General features: G+C 39.6%; 2 non-coding genes across 2 annotated transcripts; both read left to right on the top strand.

The window, feature by feature from the left end:
* The first annotated feature begins 4999 nt into the window (after window positions 1-4999).
* On the top strand, window positions 5000-5118 carry LOC131943824 (5S ribosomal RNA). Its single transcript, XR_009386946.1, has one exon. It is a non-coding gene; the product is annotated as a 5S ribosomal RNA (ribosomal RNA).
* An 8159-nt stretch (window positions 5119-13277) lies between these two features.
* LOC131943828 (5S ribosomal RNA) lies at window positions 13278-13397 on the top strand. Its single transcript, XR_009386950.1, has one exon. It is a non-coding gene; the product is annotated as a 5S ribosomal RNA (ribosomal RNA).
* Window positions 13398-16061: the final 2664 nt, after the last annotated feature.

Raw genomic sequence — 16061 nt, 5'->3', positions numbered from 1 at the left:
CGGCCTGGATGTTGGGGAGGACACCACCCTGGGCGATGGTGACACCCGACAAAAGTTTGTTCAACTCTTCGTCGTTACGGATGGCCAGCTGGAGGTGACGAGGAATGATTCTTGTCTTCTTGTTGTCTCTGGCAGCGTTGCCGGCCAACTCGAGCACTTCAGCGGCCAAATACTCGAGGACGGCGGCTAGGTAGACTGGGGCACCAGCACCGACACGCTCAGCATAGTTTCCTTTCCTCAACAGACGATGAATACGTCCGACTGGGAATTGAAGGCCTGCCCTGGAGGAGCGAGACTTGGACTTTCCCTTGACTTTACCGCCTTTACCACGTCCGGACATTGTGAGTTGGTTAGGAGCGAGAAGAAATACAGCGACTAACAGCGATACGGCTGCAGGCGATGAATGAAGACTTAACGGCGAGATCGGCCCTTTTATACGAAACGGCGAGGAAATCCGTTCGTCACCAAGCGAGCGTTCTGATTGGCTGCGCAGCGGCTTGGCGTTCGTACTCGTACTCGTACTCTCCCAAATTTCCTCGCCGTTTCATATAAAAGGGCGGCCGGCGGTCGGTTCGCCTCATTTCTGTTCAAGCCATTGAAAAGAAAACAACATGCCACCTAAAGTTTCTTCCAAGGGAGCCAAGAAGGCCGGTAAGGCTAAAGCCGTACGCACCGGTGACAAGAAAAAGAAGAGGAGGAGAAAGAAAGCTACAGCATCTACATTTACAAAGTCTTGAAGCAGGTGCACCCTGACACTGGCATTTCCTCCAAGGCCATGTCCATCATGAACTCCTTCGTCAACGACATCTTTGAGCGCATTTCAGCTGAAGCCAGCCGTCTTGCCCACTACAACAAGCGCAGCACCATCACCTCCAGGGAGATCCAGACCGCTGTCCGTCTCCTCCTGCCCGGTGAGCTGGCCAAACACGCCGTCAGTGAAGGCACCAAGGGCTGTCACCAAGTACACCACCAGCAAATAAACACAACAGCAAACAACCACCTGGCTTGCTTGTTGTGGCTCTACTACTCGGCCCTTTTCAGGGCCTCCACCCATTCCCAATTAGCTCGGTTTGGTTTACATTGAACGAGTTTTCCCTCCCTCCCTCATCCACCCACCCACTCTGTGTAGCTGCCATGTTACAGTTTTTTTTTTTTGTTTAGTCATTCTTTTCTTTAATAAGTAGAGATAGATATACATACATACATAGGCCTACATAGTAATATGCCTATCCCAACAACTGCACACACTATTCTCTTAACACATTCATGCTAATTCTATCCTTTAAACTAGACATAAAAAGGCCACATACTTATTACTGGGTGGCTCCTTTTTTTTAAAAACACTATTTCATTCTGCATCTCACACAGGGCATCAGCACACCTCTATGCATATCATTTATTGTGTGTTGTTTGGCATAGATCCAAGGGATGAATGGGATTTAATAGTTTTAATTCAGATTATAAGGCTGGCTGTTGTAATAGGAATTATTAGCCAACACTTTGATTCTTATCACCAGTGCTAACTGCCATTTTCATTACAATACATCCATTCTGGTGGGTTGGTTTTTTTCTGTCTTCATTATATATGTTGAACATAACTGTGTGAGTGTGGCTTTTGGTGTTTTTATTATTTTTGTTTTTCTTTCATTAAAGCTACCATGTCAGATTGCTAAGGCATGCATCTGCCACCATTTGTTCACTGATATACTTTTTTCCTACTACCATCATATCATATGATTCTTTTGGTTTTGTCTTTTGCTAGGCCTGGCTTGAAAATGAGTTGGTTACACTTCTGCACAACATACATTCTCTTTAACAAGACAAAACAACAATTAAATACTCTGAACTTTTTTTTTTTATTATCATATATATACTTTTTTTTTTTTCAAAATACAGAAAATAAAAAATAACATGAGCTCAAGTACACAGCTTTCAAGAAGTTCATGGTTTTCTTTGCCAGCCTGCACAATGATTTCAGCACAGATTAAATTTAAACAATCAAAAGGAGGTTGATCTCTTACCGGCTGACGAGAAAGTTTGCGCAGAAGCATCATTTCTTAAGCCCCTGGTCAGTTGGAGTTGTAAAATGATGAGGTTTTCTTAACATTTGCCCTGGGGCATACATTTATGGTCCTGGTACTAGTTCTATACTGACAAGGATTCTTTCAAAGCAACTTGAGCCCAAAGGGAAGTATTTATATGCCTGCAACATAGCTGTGATTAATAAAGAATGAATTTCAATGCAAAAAATAATAATTTGAATCCCTGCAAGCTCCTTTCACATAAACCAGAGAGAAAAAAATGTATGCCAGTCTATAACATATACAATATAAATAAATTAGATTGAATATAAAGATTTTTTTTATTCCTCTCATTAGTTCAACCCTTCTCTTTTTATATAAACACCCAAGGCAGACGCTTGAGTAAATTAATATCCTTCCATATATTATAGAAGCATAAATAAATATGTGTAAAAAGTATTTCATAATATGTATATATTTTTTTAAATATATATATATATATATATATATATATATTTTTATATATATATTTATTTATAATGTAAAAATATTGAATATATATACATAGACGAATATTGTATATATGTCTATATATACGTATGTATATATATGCATGTTTTGTGTATATATATATATATATATTTACATGTGTGTCTAAATGTATATTCATTGAATATATATTTGAATGTATATTCAAATATATATATTTGAGTGTAGACGAAAGACGCTCAAGTAAAATAATATCCTTCAGAATATTATAATTATAAGTTTTTTTTCTTCTACCCCAGCAAACAGAAGGATATATATATACACACATATATATAATTTATATTTACAAATATATATTATATAAGAATTAATATATATATTCATAATACATATATATATATATATATATATATATATATATATATATATATATATATATATAAGTATATATATATATATATATATGTATAAATAAATAAGTTATATATATAGATATATTCATATATAATGTATTTATTATGTAAATATATGTATATATCAGTGTGCGTATATAAAGGTATGTATATATGTTCAAATATATTTATTTGTTTGTTCGGATACATATATATCTGTTGTGTGTATTAAATTGCGCTCTTCTGTCAGTTTTTTTCATTTGACGACAGTCGGTTAAGGTACTGGCCCCAGCCTAAAGATATTAGTAGAGTCTTCATAATGTGATGCCATGGGCTAGCAAAAAATAAATGAAGAAAAATCACATAGCAGGACAAATTGACATTTTACATGCTTTCAAACTTAAACTGAAATCAGAAAATGATGTGAAATTCATCTTGTGTATATAGAAAAATAAGCATTGTGCCAAAATCCTAATCATTGGTATTAAAAAATGACATCAGCTTAATTTAAAAACTGGAAATTGTTTTGCCCTGCCGGATGAGATACCGGTAGCAGACACAGGGTTCCAGGCTGATGAAAGAAAGCGGTATACTTAAAGACAAAAGAATACCCTGTGTTAAAGCGGAACCAGCTAAGATTAAAGCTTAAAGTAAAGGCCTGCCCTGTCGCAGAATGTTAAAGTGGCCGGTGAAAGATCCCCGCGCCAGGCTAAAAGCAAGCTGTACACTTATTACTTAACGAGGGCTTCTTCAGGTCTTGTCTGTAGGACAATTCAGTCACAATAACAGGCAGACCAGGCCAGCCCTGGATATAAGCTAATTCATTTTATGCGCTGCTTCGACAGTCAATGAATATGGAGCTGCGGTCAGACTTTCAAACAAACCGCCTGAGTATTTAAAATGGGAAACAATATTTATTAATATTATCACCAACTAGATCTAGATTATATAGGCTACAAGGAAACCCAGAACCAGACTGGAAAGAAGTAAATTTACTCCCACTAATGATGACTTATCACTAATACTAATAATTAAAAAAAATGTTTAAAAAAATTAATTGCTCAAACCTAATAATCATTACAATCAAGCATCAAGTCTGATAGCCAACATTGGACCTAAAATCTAGATCTATTAGTTTTTACTGAACTAAATCTTATGTTATTTACTAATAATTACTAATGCATTTAATTATTAATACCTAGGCTACTCATTCCTACAGAATCTAGAAATTCTAGATCTAGACTCTAGAGAAATACTGGCGTCCCAGGCCAACCTAACCTTTTAAGCAACATCCTTAATTAGCATTTAATTAACCATGGATCGCCTGCCTTTTTTTTTTCACCGTGAAATTATTATTGTAATTTTTGAAACAGTATTTTGAATAGATCTACCCTCCTGTTTATATTATTTTAGTTAAGCTAGAGCGTTAGATCTAGAATTCTAGATCGTCGCCTAGTTGCGTGTTTTAAAATGAAGCCAGAATATTAATAGACTGAAAATAAATGTGCCAGTTGTCGTGGGAAAAGGTTAAAAGAATAATTAATAAATGAAAAGCATTGAACTATTTCTCAAACATTAAATTAGTAGACTTGTAGGCGGCTAGATCTAGATCTATGTGATGAGTTGGATTAAAATTGAATGAATTCGTGCAGAATGTTTCGGAAGGAGTGAGTGAGCGGGAGACCCAAAAAAGTTAAAGTATCGCCTTTCCGATAGATCATTTCACATGAAAGCGATAGTTAAAGGACAGGTCGGATGCAGGGGGCACCTGGTTTTCTGATTTTAGTCAAGGAAAATGGGGAAAATGTATTTATTTTGTATTTTACAACGCGCGATGCTCGAAAATTAGTAGCTCAGGGAAGTCTACCGGTGGTTACCGCCTCAGGTTAAAAATAGCGACCAATGGCTGTAGAGGGAAAAAAAGGCACATAGTATTCGATATTAAAACAATGTTTCGCTTTTGTGGAGATTTAGGGCGTTTTTTATTATTGAAATAATATGAGGAAAGCAGTGAAATCATTATTGTAGCCAGAAAAGGACGAATAACTGCTGATTTCGTTTGAGTATATTTATAAGCCCCAATTTTCTCACACAGATGTCTACGGCCATACCACGTTGAAAATACCGGTTCTCGTCCGATCACCGCAGTCAAGCAACGTCGGGCGTGGTTAGTACTTAGATGGGTGACCGCTTGGGAACACCACGTGTTGTAGACTTTTTTTCATCTTTTGTCTTTTATTTTTTGCCCCACTGGACACCTATTCTTACCACCTGCACTCTTTCCTAAGTTCACCACATACCTGTGAACACTTTTGTAATATCGAAATATTTTTTGTTTGTTTCTTTTGTGCCTTCACGGTAGGCTACCTCGATCCTACCCACCCATGGAAACAAACCCCTTAAAAACCAACAAAGGAAAGATGACCACTCTGCCCAAATTAAATAAATAAACTAAGTAGGCTACAACCTAATAATTAGAAGTAACTCAGTAAGTTAAATAAGGGGTAGGTATGGAAAACATTCGTGTAGGGGTTACAACCACTCGAGCTAATTCGGAAACGTATGGGTGGCCCTAATAAGGGCCGGATGGGTAGAACAAATGGGTGGTCCTGGGTTGAGTTTAACCGCCGAAGCCGTACAGGGTGCGACCTTGACGTTTCAGAGCATAGACGACATCCATAGCAGTGACGGTCTTCCTCTTGGCGTGCTCAGTGTAGGTGACGGCATCACGGATGACATTTTCAAGGAACACCTTGAGGACACCTCTGGTTTCTTCGTAGATCAGACCAGAGATACGTTTGACACCACCTCTGCGAGCAAGACGACGGATGGCTGGCTTGGTGATACCTTGGATGTTATCACGCAACACCTTCCTGTGACGCTTGGCGCCTCCTTTGCCGAGTCCCTTACCACCTTTGCCTCGGCCAGACATATTGAATTTTTCTTCTTTGTTGATGAAGGAGTGTTCGAAAAAACGCCGTCTGCAGAGAAACTCGCTCCTTATATACGGTCCTGGGCTCGAGTTCGTTCAATATGGCGGACACCGCCCAACCAAAAGCGGTCGGCGAATGAGCCAGCCAATGAAAAAGCAGCTTGCCGTGTCGACTGGAATGTTGCTGGCTTGTCGGCTAACGGTGTCGTTTTCAAAGTCATTTTTTCACCTATTCTGCTATGCGACCCTTGGATAAAAAATAAAGAGTTTCATTGCCCACACGTGTAGGCATAGAAAAGATCCACGTTTGTCATGTTAAAATATGATATTAGACGTTATTTTCACCGTTTTGTGCGAATAAAACTGAAATATTTCCCTACACCTAATTATGCGAGTACGAGCGAGCTCATTATGCGAGTACGAGAGAATCTCGAACGCTGATTGGTCGAGTACGAACGAAATAATATTCTCGTACTCCGCTCCGTACTCGCAGTGGTTTGTTTACATCGTGAAACGAATAGGTTAGTTAGGCTTCTAATAATTAAATAATCTATGGCGTGTAGTCGTTAAGAATAATTTCTGCTCTCCGATTAAGATCTAGATATCTAGCTCTAACCCTAAGGGTTTTTCTTTTTTTTTTTTTATATATATATTTTAAAAAGCAATGGATAGGGTGGTGGGTGGGTGAAAGAAAAATATAAAATTTATTCTCTCCTTTCTTCACATTTGAGATAAATAAAACAATATCAACAGCATGCATACACGAATTCAAATAGCAATGTGATGTGTGAGTTGAATTAAAGAGATAAATGAATAGAACCTATTTCCCGCATCCCCCAGAATAATACTAATAGATGTAGTAGTAGTAGTAGTAGTAGAGTGGCAGACATGGGCAGGGGTGTAGTGGGTGGGTGGGTGGAAACTCGTGAGGTGGGGGACCTTCACTGCTAATCTGAACGTTGTCAGGTGGTCCTAAAAAGGACCTTGGTTGAGGACAGGGGTGGTGGTTTGGGCTTAAAAGAAACCTCTTAAGCACGCTCACCACGGGATACGTCTGGCTAGCTGGATGTCCTTGGGCATGATGGTGACACGCTTGGCGTGGATGGCGCACAGGTTGGTGTCTTCAAACAGACCGACGAGGTAAGCCTCGCTAGCCTCCTGCAGGGCCATGACAGCGGAGCTCTGGAAGCGAAGGTCAGTCTTGAAGTCCTGGGCGATTTCTCTGACCAGGCGCTGGAATGGCAGCTTGCGAATGAGCAGCTCAGTGCTCTTCTGGTAACGACGGATTTCTCTCAGGGCGACGGTTCCAGGCCTGTAACGATGGGGCTTCCTTAACACCGCCGGTGGCTGGTGCTGACTTTCTGGCGGCTTTGGTGGCCAGCTGTTTACGTGGGGCTTTGCCTCCAGTAGATTTTCGGGCGGTTTGTTTGGTACGAGCCATCTTTTTTTTTTTGAATGATCTTAACTGACTGTTAAGGAAATGCGGCAGCTCAGCGCTGCTGGCCCTTTATAACCGTCCGCCAAAACCCTTAGCGCAACGAAGCTCTCCCATTGGACGAGTACGAGTTTAACGACGCTGATTGGCCAGTAGCAGCCACACAACGTTGAGACAGCGTCGACATAGCAGATTATTTTTAGACACGGTATCCAGCCGAGCGATCTATTAATAGCAGACAGGGCCGATAACACAAAATATTCTTCGTTCAAATGAAATCCTTGGTTGTGCCGCTTGTCAATGGAATCCGGTGTGTTTGCTTCTGTCGTCTTCAATGAATTATGAATGTGTGTGTGAGTGATTAGAAAAGAACCCAACATAGACTGCCTGAACAATTTAGAATCTAGACCTAGTCTATAGACCTAGGTAGATATTCTGACCCGATTCGACCGCCCGATCGGCGGTATTTACACAGTGTGTAAATAAATGAGGGGGAAGGATTAATAAAACATATTTGGTTTTAAAAAGAAGAAGATATAAAATAAAAAGGGTAGACTAGCGGTAGGTTAAAGAATAGAATTTTAAAATAACGACCACCCTTATTTGTTGTAGACAGGGGTTAAACGGAGCACATTTAAAGAAAAATAGATTCTATTTTCATTTGTATCTATGAACGAATACCCCTAAAATATGTCCAGTTACTACTATTAATATGACCGCCCCCCTCCCTGTTCTGCTCGTGTAAACCAGTGTAAGTATTATACATCTATAATAATGATCTCATACTGCTAGTGATTGACATGTTGATACGTTATTAATAAAGTTTGAAACAAGTAGGGTAGGGTAGGGTAGGGTAGGGAAAACTCGATTTTTGTTCATTGACACACAACGAAAGCTAATTGGGTAAACTTTGGTTGTCCTGAAAAGGACAGTAGTAGGCTAGGTGGACAGTGGGCAGCAGGGTGACACTGTTTAGCTCTTGCCACCGGGTGTCTTCTGTGACTTCTTGGGCAGAAGCACGGCCTGGATGTTGGGGAGGACACCACCCTGGGCGATGGTGACACCCGACAAAAGTTTGTTCAACTCTTCGTCGTTACGGATGGCCAGCTGGAGGTGACGAGGAATGATTCTTGTCTTCTTGTTGTCTCTGGCAGCGTTGCCGGCCAACTCGAGCACTTCAGCGGCCAAATACTCGAGGACGGCGGCTAGGTAGACTGGGGCACCAGCACCGACACGCTCAGCATAGTTTCCTTTCCTCAACAGACGATGAATACGTCCGACTGGGAATTGAAGGCCTGCCCTGGAGGAGCGAGACTTGGACTTTCCCTTGACTTTACCGCCTTTACCACGTCCGGACATTGTGAGTTGGTAGGAGCGAGAAGAAATACAGCGACTAACAGCGATACGGCTGCAGGCGATGAATGAAGACTTAACGGCGAGATCGGCCCTTTTATACGAAACGGCGAGGAAATCCGTTCGTCACCAAGCGAGCGTTCTGATTGGCTGCGCAGCGCTTGGCGTTCGTACTCGTACTCGTACTCTCCCAAATTTCCTCGCCGTTTCATATAAAAGGGCGGCCGGCGGTCGGTTCGCCTCATTTCTGTTCAAGCCATTGAAAAGAAAACAACATGCCACCTAAAGTTTCTTCCAAGGGAGCCAAGAAGGCCGGTAAGGCTAAAGCCGTACGCACCGGTGACAAGAAAAAGAAGAGGAGGAGAAAGGAAAGCTACAGCATCTACATTTACAAAGTCTTGAAGCAGGTGCACCCTGACACTGGCATTTCCTCCAAGGCCATGTCCATCATGAACTCCTTCGTCAACGACATCTTTGAGCGCATTTCAGCTGAAGCCAGCCGTCTTGCCCACTACAACAAGCGCAGCACCATCACCTCCAGGGAGATCCAGACCGCTGTCCGTCTCCTCCTGCCCGGTGAGCTGGCCAACACGCCGTCAGTGAAGGCACCAAGGCTGTCACCAAGTACACCACCAGCAATAAACACAACAGCAAACAACCACCTGGCTTGCTTGTTGTGGCTCTACTACTCGGCCCTTTTCAGGGCCTCCACCCATTCCCAATTAGCTCGGTTTGGTTTACATTGAACGAGTTTTCCCTCCCTCCCTCATCCACCCACCCACTCTGTGTAGCTGCCATGTTACAGTTTTTTTTTTTGTTTAGTCATTCTTTTCTTTAATAAGTAGAGATAGATATACATACATACATAGGCCTACATAGTAATATGCCTATCCCAACAACTGCACACACTATTCTCTTAACACATTTCATGCTAATTCTATCCTTTAAACTAGACATAAAAAGGCCACATACTTATTACTGGGTGGCTCCTTTTTTTTAAAAAACACTATTTCATTCTGCATCTCACACAGGGCATCAGCACACCTCTATGCATATCATTTATTGTGTGTTGTTTGGCATAGATCCAAGGGATGAATGGGATTTAATAGTTTTAATTCAGATTATAAGGCTGGCTGTTGTAATAGGAATTATTAGCCAACACTTTGATTCTTATCACCAGTGCTAACTGCCATTTTCATTACAATACATCCATTCTGGTGGGTTGGTTTTTTTCTGTCTTCATTATATATGTTGAACATAACTGTGTGAGTGTGGCTTTTGGTGTTTTTATTATTTTTGTTTTTCTTTCATTAAAGCTACCATGTCAGATTGCTAAGGCATGCATCTGCCACCATTTGTTCACTGATATACTTTTTTCCTACTACCATCATATCATATGATTCTTTTGGTTTTGTCTTTTGCTAGGCCTGGCTTGAAAATGAGTTGGTTACACTTCTGCACAACATACATTCTCTTTAACAGACAAAACAACAATTAAATACTCTGAACTTTTTTTTTTTATTATCATATATATACTTTTTTTTTTTTCAAAATACAGAAAATAAAAAATAACATGAGCTCAAGTACACAGCTTTCAAGAAGTTCATGGTTTTCTTTGCCAGCCTGCACAATGATTTCAGCACAGATTAAATTTAAACAATCAAAAGGAGGTTGATCTCTTACCGGCTGACGAGAAAGTTTGCGCAGAAGCATCATTTCTTAAGCCCCTGGTCAGTTGGAGTTGTTAAAATGATGAGGTTTTCTTAACATTTGCCCTGGGGCATACATTTATGGTCCTGGTACTAGTTCTATACTGACAAGGATTCTTTCAAAGCAACTTGAGCCCAAAGGGAAGTATTTATATGCCTGCAACATAGCTGTGATTAATAAAGAATGAATTTCAATGCAAAAAATAATAATTTGAATCCCTGCAAGCTCCTTTCACATAAACCAGAGAGAAAAAAATGTATGCCAGTCTATAACATATACAATATAAATAAATTAGATTGAATATAAAGATTTTTTTTATTCCTCTCATTAGTTCAACCCTTCTCTTTTTATATAAACACCCAAGGCAGACGCTTGAGTAAATTAATATCCTTCCATATATTATAGAAGCATAAATAAATATGTGTAAAAAGTATTTCTTATATGTATATATTTTTTTAAATATATATATATATATATATATATATATATTTTTATATATATATTTATTTATAATGTAAAAATATTGAATATATATACATAGACGAATATTGTATATATGTCTATATATACGTATGTATATATATGCATGTTTTGTGTATATATATATATATATATTTACATGTGTGTCTAAATGTATATTCATTGAATATATATTTGAATGTATATTCAAATATATATATTTGAGTGTAGACGAAAGACGCTCAAGTAAAATAATATCCTTCAGAATATTATAATTATAAGTTTTTTTCTTCTACCCCAGCAAACAGAAGGATATATATATACACACATATATATAATTTATATTTACAAATATATATTATATAAGAATTAATATATATATTCATAATACATATATATATATATATATATATATATATATATATATATATATATATATATATATAAGTATATATATATATATATATGTATAAATAAATAAGTTATATATATAGATATATTCATATATAATGTATTTATTATGTAAATATATGTATATATCAGTGTGCGTATATAAAGGTATGTATATATGTTCAAATATATTTATTTGTTTGTTCGGATACATATATATCTGTTGTGTGTATTAAATTGCGCTCTTCTGTCAGTTTTTTCATTTGACGACAGTCGGTTAAGGTACTGGCCCCAGCCTAAAGATATTAGTAGAGTCTTCATAATGTGATGCCATGGGCTAGCAAAAAATAAATGAAGAAAAATCACATAGCAGGACAAATTGACATTTTACATGCTTTCAAACTTAAACTGAAATCAGAAAATGATGTGAAATTCATCTTGTGTATATAGAAAAATAAGCATTGTGCCAAAATCCTAATCATTGGTATTAAAAATGACATCAGCTTAATTTAAAAACTGGAAATTGTTTTGCCCTGCCGGATGAGATACCGTAGCAGACACAGGGTTCCAGGCTGATGAAAGAAAGCGGTATACTTAAAGACAAAAGAATACCCTGTGTTAAAGCGGAACCAGCTAAGATTAAAGCTTAAAGTAAAGGCCTGCCCTGTCGCAGAATGTTAAAGTGGCCGGTGAAAGATCCCCGCGCCAGGCTAAAAGCAAGCTGTACACTTATTACTTAACGAGGGCTTCTTCAGGTCTTGTCTGTAGGACAATTCAGTCACAATAACAGGCAGACCAGGCCAGCCCTGGATATAAGCTAATTCATTTTATGCGCTGCTTCGACAGTCAATGAATATGGAGCTGCGGTCAGACTTTCAAACAAACCGCCCTGAGTATTTAAAATGGGAAACAATATTTATTAATATTATCACCAACTAGATCTAGATTATATAGGCTACAAGGAAACCCAGAACCAGACTGGAAAGAAGTAAATTTACTCCCACTAATGATGACTTATCACTAATACTAATAATTAAAAAAAATGTTTAAAAAATTAATTGCTCAAACCTAATAATCATTACAATCAAGCATCAAGTCTGATAGCCAACATTGGACCTAAAATCTAGATCTATTAGTTTTTACTGAACTAAATCTTATGTTATTTACTAATAATTACTAATGCATTTAATTATTAATACCTAGGCTACTCATTCCTACAGAATCTAGAAATTCTAGATCTAGACTCTAGAGAAATACTGGCGTCCCAGGCCAACCTAACCTTTTAAGCAACATCCTTAATTAGCATTTAATTAACCATGGATCGCCTGCCTTTTTTTTTTCACCGTGAAATTATTATTGTAATTTTTGAAACAGTATTTTGAATAGATCTACCCTCCTGTTTATATTATTTTAGTTAAGCTAGAGCGTTAGATCTAGAATTCTAGATCGTCGCCTAGTTGCGTGTTTTAAAATGAAGCCAGAATATTAAATAGACTGAAAATAAATGTGCCAGTTGTCGTGGGAAAAGGTTAAAAGAATAATTAATAAATGAAAAAGCATTGAACTATTTCTCAAACATTAAATTAGTAAGACTTGTAGGCGGCTAGATCTAGATCTATGTGATGAGTTGGATTAAAATTGAATGAATTCGTGCAGAATGTTTCGGAAGGAGTGAGTGAGCGGGAGACCCAAAAAAGTTAAAGTATCGCCTTTCCGATAGATCATTTCACATGAAAGCGATAGTTAAAGGACAGGTCGGATGCAGGGGGCACCTGGTTTTCTGATTTTAGTCAAGGAAAATGGGGAAAATGTATTTATTTTGTATTTTACAACGCGCGATGCTCGAAAATTAGTAGCTCAGGGAAGTCTACCGGTGGTTACCGCCTCAGGTTAAAAATAGCGACCAATGGCTGTAGAGGGAAAAAAAAGGCACATAGTATTCGATATTAAAACAATGTTTCGCTTTTGTGGAGATTTAGGGCGTTTTTTATTATTGAAATAATATGAGGAAAGCAGTGAAATCATTATTGTAGCCAGAAAAGGACGAACTGATTTCGTTTGAGTATATTTATAAGCCCCAATTTTCTCACACAGATGTCTACGGCCATACCACGTTGAAAATACCGGTTTCTCGTCCGATCACCGCAGTCAAGCAACGTCGGGCGTGGTTAGTACTTAGATGGGTGACCGCTTGGGAACACCACGTGTTGTAGACTTTTTTTTCATCTTTTGTCTTTTATTTTTTGCCCCACTGGGACACCTATTCTTACCACCTGCACTCTTTCCTAAGTTCACCACATACCTGTGAACACTTTTGTAATATCGAAATATTTTTTGTTTGTTTCTTTTGTGCCTTCACGGTAGGCTACCTCGATCCTACCCACCCATGGAAACAAACCCCTTAAAAACCAACAAAGGAAAGATGACCACTCTGCCCAAATTAAATAAATAAACTAAGTAGGCTACAACCTAATAATTAGAAGTAACTCAGTAAGTTAAATAAGGGGGTAGGTATGGAAAACATTCGTGTAGGGTTACAACCACTCGAGCTAATTCGGAAACGTATGGGTGGCCCTAATAAGGGCCGGATGGGTAGAACAAATGGGTGGTCCTGGGTTGAGTTTAACCGCCGAAGCCGTACAGGGTGCGACCTTGACGTTTCAGAGCATAGACGACATCCATAGCAGTGACGGTCTTCCTCTTGGCGTGCTCAGTGTAGGTGACGGCATCACGGATGAACATTTTCAAGGAACACCTTGAGGACACCTCTGGTTTCTTCGTAGATCAGACCAGAGATACGTTTGACACCACCTCTGCGAGCAAGACGACGGATGGCTGGCTTGGTGATACCTTGGATGTTATCACGCAACACCTTCCTGTGACGCTTGGCGCCTCCTTTGCCGAGTCCCTTACCACCTTTGCCTCGGCCAGACATATTGAATTTTTCTTCTTTGTTGATGAAGGAGTGGTTCGAAAAACGCCGTCTGCAGAGAAACTCGCTCCTTATATACGGTCCTGGGCTCGAGTTCGTTCAATATGGCGGGACACCGCCCAACCAAAAGCGGTCGGCGAATGAGCCAGCCAATGAAAAAGCAGCTTGCCGTGTCGACTGGAATGTTGCTGGCTTGTCGGCTAACGGTGTCGTTTTCAAAGTCATTTTTTCACCTATTCTGCTATGCGACCCTTGGATAAAAAATAAAGAGTTTCATTGCCCACACGTGTAGGCATAGAAAAGATCCACGTTTGTCATGTTAAAATATGATATTAGACGTTATTTTCACCGTTTTGTGCGAATAAAACTGAAATATTTCCCTACACCTAATTATGCGAGTACGAGCGAGCTCATTATGCGAGTACGAGAGAATCTCGAACGCTGATTGGTCGAGTACGAACGAAATAATATTCTCGTACTCCGCTCCGTACTCGCAGTGGTTTGTTTACATCGTGAAACGAATAGGTTAGTTAGGCTTCTAATAATTAAATAATCTATGGCGTGTAGTCGTTAAGAATAATTTCTGCTCTCCGATTAAGATCTAGATATCTAGCTCTAACCCTAAAGGGTTTTTCTTTTTTTTTTTTTATATATATATTTTAAAAAGCAATGGATAGGGTGGTGGGTGGGTGAAAGAAAAATATAAAATTTATTCTCTCCTTTCTTCACATTTGAGATAAATAAAAACAATATCAACAGCATGCATACACGAATTCAAATAGCAATGTGATGTGTGAGTTGAATTAAAGAGATAAATGAATAGAACCTATCTCCCGCATCCCCCAGAATAATACTAATAGATGTAGTAGTAGTAGTAGTAGTAGAGTGGCAGACATGGGCAGGGGGGTTGTAGTGGGTGGGTGGGTGGAAACTCGTGAGGTGGGGGACCTTCACTGCTAATCTGAACGTTGTCAGGTGGTCCTAAAAAGGACCTTGGTTGAGGACAGGGGGTGGTGGTTTGGGCTTAAAAGAAACCTCTTAAGCACGCTCACCACGGATACGTCTGGCTAGCTGGATGTCCTTGGGCATGATGGTGACACGCTTGGCGTGGATGGCGCACAGGTTGGTGTCTTCAAACAGACCGACGAGGTAAGCCTCGCTAGCCTCCTGCAGGGCCATGACAGCGGAGCTCTGGAAGCGAAGGTCAGTCTTGAAGTCCTGGGCGATTTCTCTGACCAGGCGCTGGAATGGCAGCTTGCGAATGAGCAGCTCAGTGCTCTTCTGGTAACGACGGATTTCTCTCAGGGCGACGGTTCCAGGCCTGTAACGATGGGGCTTCTTAACACCGCCGGTGGCTGGTGCTGACTTTCTGGCGGCTTTGGTGGCCAGCTGTTTACGTGGGGCTTTGCCTCCAGTAGATTTTCGGGCGGTTTGTTTGGTACGAGCCATCTTTTTTTTTTTTGAATGATCTTAACTGACTGTTAAGGAAATGCGGCAGCTCAGCGCTGCTGGCCCTTTTATAACCGTCCGCCAAACCCTTAGCGCAACGAAGCTCTCCCATTGGACGAGTACGAGTTTAACGACGCTGATTGGCCAGTAGCAGCCACACAACGTTGAGACAGCGTCGACATAGCAGATTATTTTTAGACACGGTATCCAGCCGAGCGATCTATTAATAGCAGACAGGGCCGATAACACAAAATATTCTTCGTTCAAATGAAATCCTTGGTTGTGCCGCTTGTCAATGGAATCCGGTGTGTTTGCTTCTGTCGTCTTCAATGAATTATGAATGTGTGTGTGAGTGATTAGAAAAGAAACCCAACATAGACTGCCTGAAACAATTTAGATCTAGACCTAGTCTATAGACCTAGGTAGATATTCTGACCCGATTCGACCGCCCGATCGGCGGGTATTTACACAGTGTGTAAATAAATGAGGGGGAAGGATT

Source organism: Physella acuta, unplaced genomic scaffold (assembly GCF_028476545.2).
Source record: "Physella acuta isolate Inbredline_101_S28 unplaced genomic scaffold, ASM2847654v3 ptg000468l, whole genome shotgun sequence".
NCBI classification, from domain to species: domain Eukaryota; kingdom Metazoa; phylum Mollusca; class Gastropoda; family Physidae; genus Physella; species Physella acuta.
Note: the sequence above shows the minus strand (reverse complement) of the source record. Positions and strands in the feature narration are given on the sequence as shown.